Source organism: Sminthopsis crassicaudata, chromosome X (assembly GCF_048593235.1).
Source record: "Sminthopsis crassicaudata isolate SCR6 chromosome X, ASM4859323v1, whole genome shotgun sequence".
NCBI classification, from domain to species: domain Eukaryota; kingdom Metazoa; phylum Chordata; class Mammalia; order Dasyuromorphia; family Dasyuridae; genus Sminthopsis; species Sminthopsis crassicaudata.
Genome location: NC_133623.1, coordinates 80,071,328 through 80,083,368, shown reverse-complemented (window position 1 = coordinate 80,083,368; position 12,041 = coordinate 80,071,328).

The following is a 12,041-nucleotide window of genomic DNA, read 5'->3' as shown; positions in this document are numbered from 1 at the left end:
ATCTAATCGGCAGTTATTGGGGGAAGGGGGAGGCTCTCAATGTGCCTTTTCTTGGAAAGTCACTTTCCTACCTCTTTTGCCCGGCCCATAGTTGTACTGGCTGGAAGACTCACATACTAGCCCCGAAGCGAATGCTCCTAGAAGGGATTGGGCTTCATCTCAACTCAGTCCTCCATAATTGTGTCCACTGGAGGAGAATTCTGTTGCAGTACCGTAGCTGATGTAATTAAAGGGACTGGGGTTCATTTGAAGTTCCCTTTCTTTGCACCTTACACATTTGGCCAATAGATCTTTTACAAAATGGCTCTCCAAAGGAGAGGGATAATTCATGAGGATTAGCAAGGAGAGCACCTTCCAAGGGAAATTCCTGGCCAGTTCAAATGACTAAATATACTGCAAATAACTTCCAGAAACTGAACATTCATTTTTGAAACGAACCTTTAAAATTCATATGCACGTTCCTGCAAAGAAGATGGCGGTCAATCATCCATCAGTGCCCTCCTCCTCCGCACTAAGGGCTTTTTCATTAGACACAAGACCCCATAGCTTTACAGCTCATAGAGCTCAAGGATGGTCTTTAAAAGAGGGAGAGAAAAGAACAGAGCGAAAATGGAGCTTTAGCAAGCCTTCAAGTGGAACGAACATACAGGGATTTGCAGCGCAGGTCCAGTGCAGGGAAAGAATGAGAATATGATGAAGGCCAGCTCTTTATGCAGAGACGGGAAAAGAGTTACTGAGTGCTCTGTCTGCTGGTCTAACAGGCATGATGATAAAGAAAGAGCAAGAGGTAGGGTGCCATAGGTGTGCTGAAGCGGTGTCCTGCAGTGATGGTGAGTCAGCAGGCATTCCTTAAGTATCCCCTATGTGCCAAGCACTCTGCAGGAGCCTTCCTTATTGCATTGTTCCCATTCCTCCTGGACATCTGGAAGCTAATCTTACAAAAATTGCCCATTACCTCTCTGGCATCTCCCTGGTTCTTGGAGGCAAAATCTTATCTTGTGTACTCCAAGCTGTTCTAATGGAGGGCTAGCAATTGATGTGCCTTCCTTTTTTAAGAGATTCTTCTAGTTTGAATCAGTAAGTTCTTTTCCTGTTAAAAAGGTTTCTACTTCAATCTAGGAATGTGTCTAACACTGCCTACCTTCTCTAAATTTGGTTATACTGGTTTGAGTCTTCATGGGGTGGGGAGGTAATGGGCTCCTCCCCTCCCTCATTACACCATACACCTCCTGATTCCAAATTGCACTGAAGCTCTGTCTCTCTAGGGATATGTGTGAATCCTCTCTTGATATTGGCCCATGGACTAAGATCTTGGTGACTAAGACATCTATAATCCCCCTAATGCTGCAGGAAGATAATATGAGAGATTTAAAAGAGTTTAGAAAAAGATGGAGGATGATCAGTGGCCCAGAAAAACTAAGTGAATACTTCCCCACAAATGTTCGTCCTGGTCATGTCTAGATGATGAAGAAAAAAGGGAAAATAATGACCACATAGTTGTTATTGTTCAGCTATGTTCGACTCTTCTTTGGAATACATCCTGGGTTATAACACCCCAGGCCCTTCTAGCCTCCACTATCTCTCAAGAATCTGTCTGAACTCAGACATTCATTGTTTCCATGACATTATCCATATTATCCTCCACCATCCTCTTCTCCTTTTGCTTTCAAACTTTCCCTACTTCAAGATCTTTTTCAATGAGTCCTGCCTTCTCATCATGTGGACAAAGTATTTCACCTTCAGCTTAGACCACACAGGATGTCTCTTTTCTCCGGAGTGATGATTTGGACTTCCCAAGTTCTGCTGCACCAAAAAAGCTGTTCTAACAGCAAGATTCTTTTAGAATTGAATTAATTAGATTTCTGAGCTCTGGGTGCTGGCTTGTCTGAGCCTTAGAAGGCTGATCATTTATCTCATTGGCAACTGAGACCTGTGAAAAGCTTCCAGTCTAGTGTTTTCCAGAATTACAGGGGTCTCTGGTTCACCATGCATTTCAACCACAAGTTCATAGACTTTATAGCCAAAAGAGGCTTCAGAGATCAACCGTTTCAATGCATTTGTCTTACAAATGTGGAATCTAAGGTAACATAGGCTAAGCCACTTGTTCCTTGGCGTGTCATCTATAAGATGAGGAGGTAGGAATACATGGCCTCTTCTTTCCCTTCTAGCTTAAACAAGATGGCTCTGGAGGGGAAAGTGAGGCAGATAACCTTGTCCAACCCTCCCTCATTTAAAAACAATTCATTTGCATGATATGGCTTCACCTTCCTGATGTCATGGTCCTTTTTGAGAATGAAGGATGAACAACAGCTTAAATGCCTGCTTCCAAAGAGGTGAGGTTGAACTGGAACTTGGACTTCTGGCCTTCCATTTTCTGTCGTACTTGTCTCCATTACTTCTCCACCCCCTCCCAGGTCTACCTCCTACCCTTCTAAAGAGGGCCAAAGTTAATGCATTTGCTACTTTTCCTTTAAAAAAAAAAAGGTTTCTATTATCACAAACTTGACAAATGCCAATAAACACAAACCTTTTCCTATACAAAGAATAGGAAAAAAATCCGTATGGAGTTCTAAAACTCCACTAGGTAAAGCTCTGGAAGCTTCTGTGTATTTCAAATTTCAATGACCAAATTGTCTTCAGCATCAATTTTCATGGATTTCCAGGTCCAAAGTGCCTTCTCACCTTATCACACTCAATCTTGGTTCTTTCAGATTTGCCTCACTACTGTTACTTGCACCTGAAAAAATGCTTCAGTCTTTTCTCAATGCAGTTCTTGTTGCTACTTGTCTGATCTTATTTGTAAGAGGGCCAAGTTCAGGGCAGACACTGAGTTGCAGTTCTCTCTTGGCTAAAATGTGGTTTTCTAACTCCAGGTCCCAACTGATGGTTTGGAAAACAAGTAACAACTACATAACATGGAGTATATTGAACAAATACAGTTTGGGCCATTCTGTCTCCTCTTTGTCTTCATTGTTTTGATGTAAATGCCACAAAGCTAATTTTCACTTGTTCTGAATCACATGACTTTTTTTTTTAAATTAGGGTTTTTTTGCTTTTTGTCACCCTTGGGAGCAAACTCTTAGTAGATTTAAGGGACAAAATCTTTTTTTTTAAATTATATTTTTTATAATATTATCCCTTGTATTCATTTTTCCAAATTATCCCCTCCCTCCCTCCACTCTCTCCCCCCGATGACAGGCAATCCCATACATTTTACATGTGTTACAATATAACCTAGATACAATACATGTGTGTAAATACCATTTTCTTGTTGCACAATAAGCATTAGATTCCAAAGGTACAAGTAACCTGGGTAGACAGACAGTAGTGCTAACAATTTACATTCACTTCCCAGTGTTCCTTCTCTGGGTGTAGCTACCTCTGTCCATCATTGATCAACTGGAAGTGAGTTGGCTCCTCTTTATGTTGAAGATTTCCACTTCCATCAGAATCCATCCTCATACAGTATCATTGTTGAAGTGTATAATGATCTCCTAGTTCTGCTCGTTTCACTCAGCATCAGTTGATGTAAGTCTCTCCAGGCCTCTCTGTATTCCTCCTGCTGGTCATTTCTTACAGAGCAATAATATTCCATAACCTTCATATACCACAATTTACCCAACCATTCTCCAACTGATGGACATCCATTCAACTTCCAGTTTCTAGCGACAACAAAAAGAGCTGCCACAAACATTTTGGCACATACAGGTCTAAGGGACAAAATCTTAACTAGCCTTTTTGGTACATGGGACAATTTGGGGAAGGGGAGAAGAGAGTGTGCTCTAGGATAGTGATCTTGATGTCCTCTAAATGTTCCATCCTAGAGCAATGTCCCGGACACCTCACTGTAGTTAAGGATCCATCCGATGATCCGGGGAATCTCTCTGACCAAATGCCATCAGAAGCCACTTTTGTACTGTAGCTAAATTGGCAACCTGTGTGCAAAACACCAAACAAGCCTTCCTCTAAAAGAAGATATTGGATTCTGGAATGCTAAGCATTTAGTGAGCACAGACTCTGTGCCAGACTCTGTGCGGAGTCTTGGGGATATAAAGAAAGGGAAAAAGTAGTCTCCATACTCAAGGAGCTCACATTCCCAATGAGGAAACAGCTAAATGCATACAAGAGATAAATATATAAATAACACATCCACACATATGAAAATATGAGATTATGTCTCATACACACACATGTGCAAAATGAGAGGTATTCTTTTCATAGTAGAGTGAGGAAAGAAAAGGTGATTGAAGTTCAAGTATATAAATAGGGATGCATTATTAGGAAGAGCCTAATTTCACCTTCATAAGAAAGCTTATCCATCAAATAAAAGACTGAAGACCATCCAAATATTGGGAAACTAAAGAGGAAAGGGACTTGGATATCCCTCAAAATGTATGCCCCAAATTCTCTGCTATGGTGATTTTATGAATTTTCTCTTCCTTGGGTTTAATTCTGGGTTTCTCCTTCTGAATAAATTTGAAAACTAGGGCTTAGAAACAATAACACCAATTTCTGTTGCTATCTGATGAAAACACACCTCTTGGTTCCAGATTTGCAAATAACGGTTCAAATTGTCCCACCCTCCTGGACTATGATTCCTAATATACCCCAAGGAACTGTGAGGATTCTATGACTTGTTGGCCTTCATTGGTTTTGTGATGCTACTAATGCGGACTAGATTATTTTAATACTTCAGTGTTTCCAGGGGCTGGGATTTTAACTCTTCATTATCTTAATGGATAGTGTCATGAGTGGTCATAAAAAGCAAATGTATGTGGTTAATCTATAAAAATAGGCTTCTTCAAATTTAGTAAGAGTGATAACTTGAGTGACAATCATATAGTCACTGTGTGATGTATCATAAAAACAAAAAAAAATAGTAAAAGAAAATGACATCAATCTCAGATCAGCAATATCTCCCCAAAGCTGAAAAATAAAATTGAATATATGATGCTGGAAAGAGAGTTGTTTAGAACAAAATAAAAGGTCCACAATTCTGATTCTTGAATATTTATTAGCTTTTGAAAGTCTGTTAATTAAGGAGCCTCATTAATTCCTTACTCAATAGGTGTCTTTGCCTCCAGTTTTGCTGAGGTCAAGGTCACCTGATGTAAGCTTCTTCATTACTTCCTCTCCCTTTCATTCCTCCATATTGTTGCTGAGTGGGGTATATGAGTATTCAGGAAAGAGCAGTACCTCTAGGGTGAGGACTTTCACACCCTTTTCAGGTCTACTTTCCATCTTTGGTGTCCACCTGCCACGAAGTTGTAGCATATGTAGTCACCAAACTCTGGTAAACCATTTCAGCAGAGAGGCCTCAGACCCACTGGTGTGTGAGGGAGATGTGTATCCCAAGCATGAAGTGGAATAGATGGATGTGAATGGTTGGTTGCAATGGACCTTGAAGACAGTGGAAACAGGCATTATGTAGCACTTAGAACTTAGTAAGATATAAAAAATGCCAAAGTCATCCATTATATCCGAAGTCATCATCAATCATCAACTTTTGCTCACTGGACTCAGAAGAGAGAGTGAGGCTGAACTTTGTACAGCTCTGCCTCACTTAAATCCAGCTGATGCATAAGTGAAAAGATAATCACCTATACCATTTTACCATTTTTACCTACCTCAAAGTCTGTGGTGATAGACAAATGACGAAGCAGCAGGTGTGGATACAGTGGAAACAGGCAACCCTGGCTATCAGGTAATTTTCTCACTGAACTAGAACAGCAATGGGATTTGGTCCAAGTAGCCTTTTTGAAGGATTGTATTGCTCACCTCTTGGCATGAGGAATCAGCTCGAAAAGGTGCCCTAAAATTGTCTGCTTCATCCAACCTTGACACTCTTATCATGGTAGGTAGGAATCCCACCCCACAGTTGAAACACACACACACACACACACACACACACACACACACACAGATCTGAAGACCCTCATAATTAATGTGCTACAAGAAGACAGGCTTATAATTCTGGGTGACCTTAATGCCAGAGTAGGCTCAGAATACCAGACATGGCAGGGAATCCTTGAGAAAAATGGAGTTGGAGACGGCAACAGCAATGGTCATTGACTACTGAAGACTTCTGCATCTCATGGCCTTCTCACCACTAATACTGCTTTCCATTCATCTAAATGCAATAAAACTTTATGGATACAATTCTCACAGCAAACATTAGCATTTAACAGACTATGTGATTGTAACAAGAAAAGACAAGCAGGATGTGAGAGTGGGGAAGGCAATGTGTGCTGCAGAGTGCTGGACTGATCATTTATTTATCCTCTGAGATGAATATTCACATTCAACAAAAGGGGTGGTCCAAAGGCAAACTGACCACCAGAAAACTTATTGTCAGTAGTTTAGAGTGATTCTCTTTGCATAAAATCTGTTGCTAACTTGGAGGAAAAGCTAAGTTAATGCACAGCTGGCAATAGCAGAACAGAAAAGGAGTGTATAGCTTGCAGAGATTTGGTGTACAGAACTGAATCTACCCAACTGGGCCAGAACACTCACAAATATCAAGATTGGTTTGAAAAGAATGATGAGGAAATTCAAAAGCTATGAAATGAAAAAACAAGAACTCCAAAGGTTTATGAGCAGTATAACTTATCTGTCTCGAAGAAAGCACCATTGAACGCCATCAAAAGTAAAGTGCATCTTAAAGATGTAGAATTCTTGACTCTATAAGAAGGCAAATGAAATTCAGTTCTGTGCTGATAATAACATTTCCAAAGCACTTTTATCATTCCCTGAAGATTATTTATGGGCCGAAGATCTAAAGAGCATCTCAACTACTCAGTGCTGATGAAACCACACTGATTCAGTGATAAGAACAGAATCCTGGAGAGATGAACTGAATGTTCTCAACAGACCATCATCAATCAATGCTGAAGCCACTGACCACATACCTCAGGTTGAAGGCAAGCTAGCTGACGTTCTAACTCAAGAAGATGTTTTGAAAATTATTAGGCTCCTCTTGTGTGACAAAGCACCTAGTGCTGATTCTATTCCACCTGAGATTTACAAGGTGGGGAAGGGGGGGTCCATTGCACATGTAAAGGCCGACTGACATTTTCCAGATTACATGGCAAGAAAGGTTATCTCCCAGAAGTTCAAAACACCTCCATTGTCCACCTCTATTAAAGTAAAGGAAATAGATTGTCCTGTGACAATCACAGGGCCATCTCTCTCTTAGTCACTGCTGATAAGATTCTTGCCAGAGTCCTCCTTTAAAGTCTGATCCTTCACTTGGTAGATAGTCATCTACCTGAAAGCCAGTGTGGCTTCAGAAAGGGCCCAGGAATGTTTAATAAACTTTTTGCTGCCTGACAACTCCAGGAGAAATACCAGGAACAGAGCAGAGGTCTACACACAATGTTCATTTAAGGCCTTCGATACGTCAGTTGTGAGGGCTTGGTGGAAGAGCATGTCAAAATTTGTTTGCTCAGAGAAGTCCATCAGCATTGAACACCAGTTTGATGATGGCATGCTTGCATGAGTTTTGGATGATGCACAATCCATTCCTGCTCTCCCGATCTCCAATGCAGAGAAACCGGGCTGTGTGCTTAGGTCCCATGTTTTTAATGTGATGTTTTCAGTAATGTGATCAGACATCTTCAATGAGAAAGAGAAAAATGCCAAAGTCAGCTATTTGTACTGACAAGAAATTATTGAACTTGAAAAGGCTACAAGCCAAGACGAAAGTGGAGGGAGAGCTGTTGTGTGACTTTTTGTTCACAGATGATTGTGAGCTCAATGCAGCTCTGAAACTGAGATGCAACAGTTTGGATTGATTCTCTGCTGCTCGTGCTAATGTTGGCCTGACAATTAACACCAAAACTCCCAGGTCACCCACCAGCCAGCACCACACCCTCACCATCAGTTACAGCAAATGGAGAAGTTTTGAATACTTGCAGTATACTTTCCAGGAATATACACATAGGTGATGAGGTTGATGGACACATTGGAGCCCTGCACTTTGGTAGGGAGCCTAACATTTCTTTTTCTTCTACACTTTTCTTTGGAGCCTCCCAAACACTGAGTCAGTTCTGGCAAACTATTGTGCTGACCTCATGATGTATACCTGTGAAATCTGGACAGGGTATCAGTGCCATGCCAGGAAACTGGATTGCTTAAATCTGAATTTCCTTAAGAAGGTTCTGAAGATCACCTAGCAAGAAAAAGTACTGGGCACAAAGGTCATTTTTCAGGCTAAAGTGCCACACATTCAGGTCTACTCCAGAGAGCACAACTCTGATGGGTTCTCCATGTTATTTGAATGTATGTTTGCCAAAAAGACTATTTTATGGAGAACTCACAGAAGGTAAGCACTCACGTGGAGGTCAGAAGAAGCAAGACAAGGGAACTCTCAAGGTCTGTATGAGACATGAGAGAACCTAGAAAAGATTTGGAAAGCATAGGGTGCCCACATCAAGGAAGGTCCTGTGCTCAGTGAGCAAAGTAGAATTATAGGAACTCCAAAAACGTGAAATGTGCAAAGTTAAAGACATTGCCACTCCAAATGTTCCTATGGACTATTTGTGCCTGACCTGTGGTAGAATCTGCCAAGCTCCTGTTGATCAGATGACTCACAGCTGTACTTTACCCTAACAGAGTGATGTCATTTTGGTCTTTCTTAGAACTTGGAGGACAACGACCATTTGTTGCTGAGCTCTGGTTTTCAAATTTATTCAGAAGGAGTAACCAGAATTAGACCCAAGAAAGAGAAAATTCATAACGCTGCCAGAGCAGAGAATTTGGAGGATGAGTTTTTGGAGACATCAGGCCTTGTTGCTTTAATTTTCCAACATTTGAGTAGTTCCCCCATCAGCCTTTTACCTGGTGGAACAAGCTTTCTTACAGAGATGAAGTAAAATGACTCCATTCCCTGAGATGGAGTGTTGTAGGAGAGGAATAGCCAGGGGGTGATGTCACTGAACTGCAGAACACTTGGAAGAATGAAAGACTTTGACCACTAAATAGAGGATTTCATATTTATTTCTAAATACGATGAGGCTCACTGGAGTTTTTTGAATGGGGAGAGGCGGCAGCATAATTACATCTGCCCTTTAGGACGATTATTTTGAATGAAGGATAGACAGGAGTGGGGAGAGATTGAGGCAGTCAGAGCCTCTAGCTCTGGGAAAATCCAGGTGGTGATAAGGACTTGCACCCAGGAATGGCAGTGCCAGAGGAGAGAAAGGGGCGTATGCAGGGATGTTATGAAAGTAAAAGTAGGCAAGATTTGACAGCTGCTTGGATGGGAATAGGGTGTGAGAGGGTTCATGGATTTCAGCTTTGGATCCATAGAGTTCAAGATATCTTGTCTCACAGGAAGAGGTGGCCCTTATCCTTGCCAAGACAAATCCCTTTGTGTGCATCCTTGACCCTGTGCAGTCTTCTCTATCACATTGCCTCTCCCATACTCTCTAATCTATAATCTTTCCCTATCCACTGCCTAAAAACATGATCACATGTCTCCTTGCTCTTAAAATAACCTTACTGGACCTGACTATCCCAGGTAGCCTCCTTATTCTCGTTAAACCTCTTTAGGAAGTACCATCTATATTCAGTGCACTCACTTTTTCTCACTCAATTCTAAGCCCTCTCCAGAATGGCTCCTGACCTCAACTATTTTCTCTAAAATTTCCAGTGATCTCTTAGTTCCAGATCCAGTGCACTTTTCTCAATCCTCATTCTCCTTGAACCAGTGGATCTCTCTTCTCCTGCCATGCTACTTCTCAGTCTCCTTTGCTAGATCCTCACCCAGACCATGCCCCCTCATTGTAGTTCTCTCCTAAGGTTCAGTCCTGGACATTTTTTCTCTTCTCCCTCTAGACTACTTCATTTGCTGATCTCATTAGCTCCCATGGATTTAATGACCATAAGCTGAAGATTCTCAAATTTCTTTATCCAGCTCATCCTCTCTGCTGATCTCAGTCTCACATTTCCAAATGCCTATCAAGACATCTGAAACGTTCCCTGAACTTAATATGTCTAAAACAGAATTCATTATCACTTCCCCTAAACTCTCCCCCTTCTAAACTTCCCTGTTACTGCTAAGGGAACCAGCGTTCTCTCAGTCACCTGGGTACACAATTTCAGTGTTATCCTTGATTATTCACACTCACCCACTTTAACCGATCTATTGCCCAAACTTGTCATATCTAACTTTACAACATTTGTGGTATAAAATCCCTTTCTCTCCATTCACACAGTTGTTGTCTTGGTACAGGCAGTTATCTGTCCACATTGGGAGTATTGCAACAGCCTTCTTGTTGGTCTTGTCTCAAGTCTTTTCCCACTCCAATACAATCCCTATTCAGTCATCAAAATGATTTTCCTGAAGTTTGACCTTTTCTGCACAATAATCTCCAGTGGCTCCCTATTATTTCTAGGATCAAATATAAAATGCTGTTTGGCTTATATCAAATTATCATTAAATTATAAGATTAGTTATACAATTAGAGATTAATTTATTAATAATACAATGTCAATTACATAATTGTATTATATGTGCAAATATAATTATGTATGGCTAATTGTGTAGTTGTATTATATAGAACATTGAATTTATTATTATTATTATTATTAAATTATATAACTAATTGTACACTTACCTATTAGTGATGCAATTATTGAAATATATTCATATTATATTATATTAAAATATTATTATACTGCAATATAGATAATATCATTATATTAGTCCATCACCATTGGTTATGAAATAATCATTTAATTATCAGTTGTTAGGGTTTAAATTTTTTATTATTATGTGATTAATTAAACAATTCTTATATTGCACTAATTGCAATTATTATCATATGCAACTGTGACATTATATATTGTACATATGATTAATAGTATGTTTATATTAATTATATATGATTAAATATAATTATATATAACCAGTTGTACAATTCTATTATATAGTATATTGAATTTATTATTCATAAACATATTAATAATCAGTTATTTATTATCTATACAATTATATCCTATTAATTATTTTCATTATATTACATAATTATCGTTTTATATATTATATATGGTTATATATTACGTATGTTATACTATATTGTGTCAATTACATATATGCATTGATTACATATACCGGTTATATCATATTAAAGGATATGTAAAATGCAATCATGTGTTAATTTATATGATTACATGTGATCAATATTTTCATATTATGTAGTTAATTCCCTATTTAACTTTATATGATTAATTATGCAATACTTATTAACCATATTATGAATTTATATTAATTGCAATGATCACATTGTATAATTATCCTATCAATTTTCATATCATAATCAATCATGCAATTATATTAAATTATATGACTAATAAAAATTTTATTATTATAATATGTGATCAATTTAATGATGAATTACTATTAATATCAAGTATAATGTGATGATAACAGTTTATATGATTAATTATATAATACTTTTATTGTATGGTTTTATAATAATTATGATACTTGTTATTGAAGCATGTAATTCTATGATATACATAGTGTTTTGTATATTGTATTAATCAATCATAGGTAACATACAATTGCACTATATATTGTGTTTAATTTATTAACAAACTACATTCTCATACAATGATTGATTATGTAATTGTTAGACTTATTTTACCTTGTTATATCATTTGTAATGCATGATTGTATAATGTAATTAATATATTGTGGTCATGTTAATTATGTGTCAATATTGATTGTATAATTGATATAGGATTAAATATATAATGGTATACATTATTATAAAATTATATTACATTAATAATTGGGTTATGTATTAATTATACTATCATTTATTAATTATATATTTATTATATGATAAAGTTTTAATATCACATTATATGTTTATATAACTGCTATTTTTATTATTAAATCCCATGAATATTCACAAAATTAGTCACTAATCTATATCATTGTATGTAATCAGCTTTATTGTGCACCTAATTTATTATTAAATTATGTGATTAATCATAAAATTATTTCTTGTAATTCATTTTAAATCATGAAA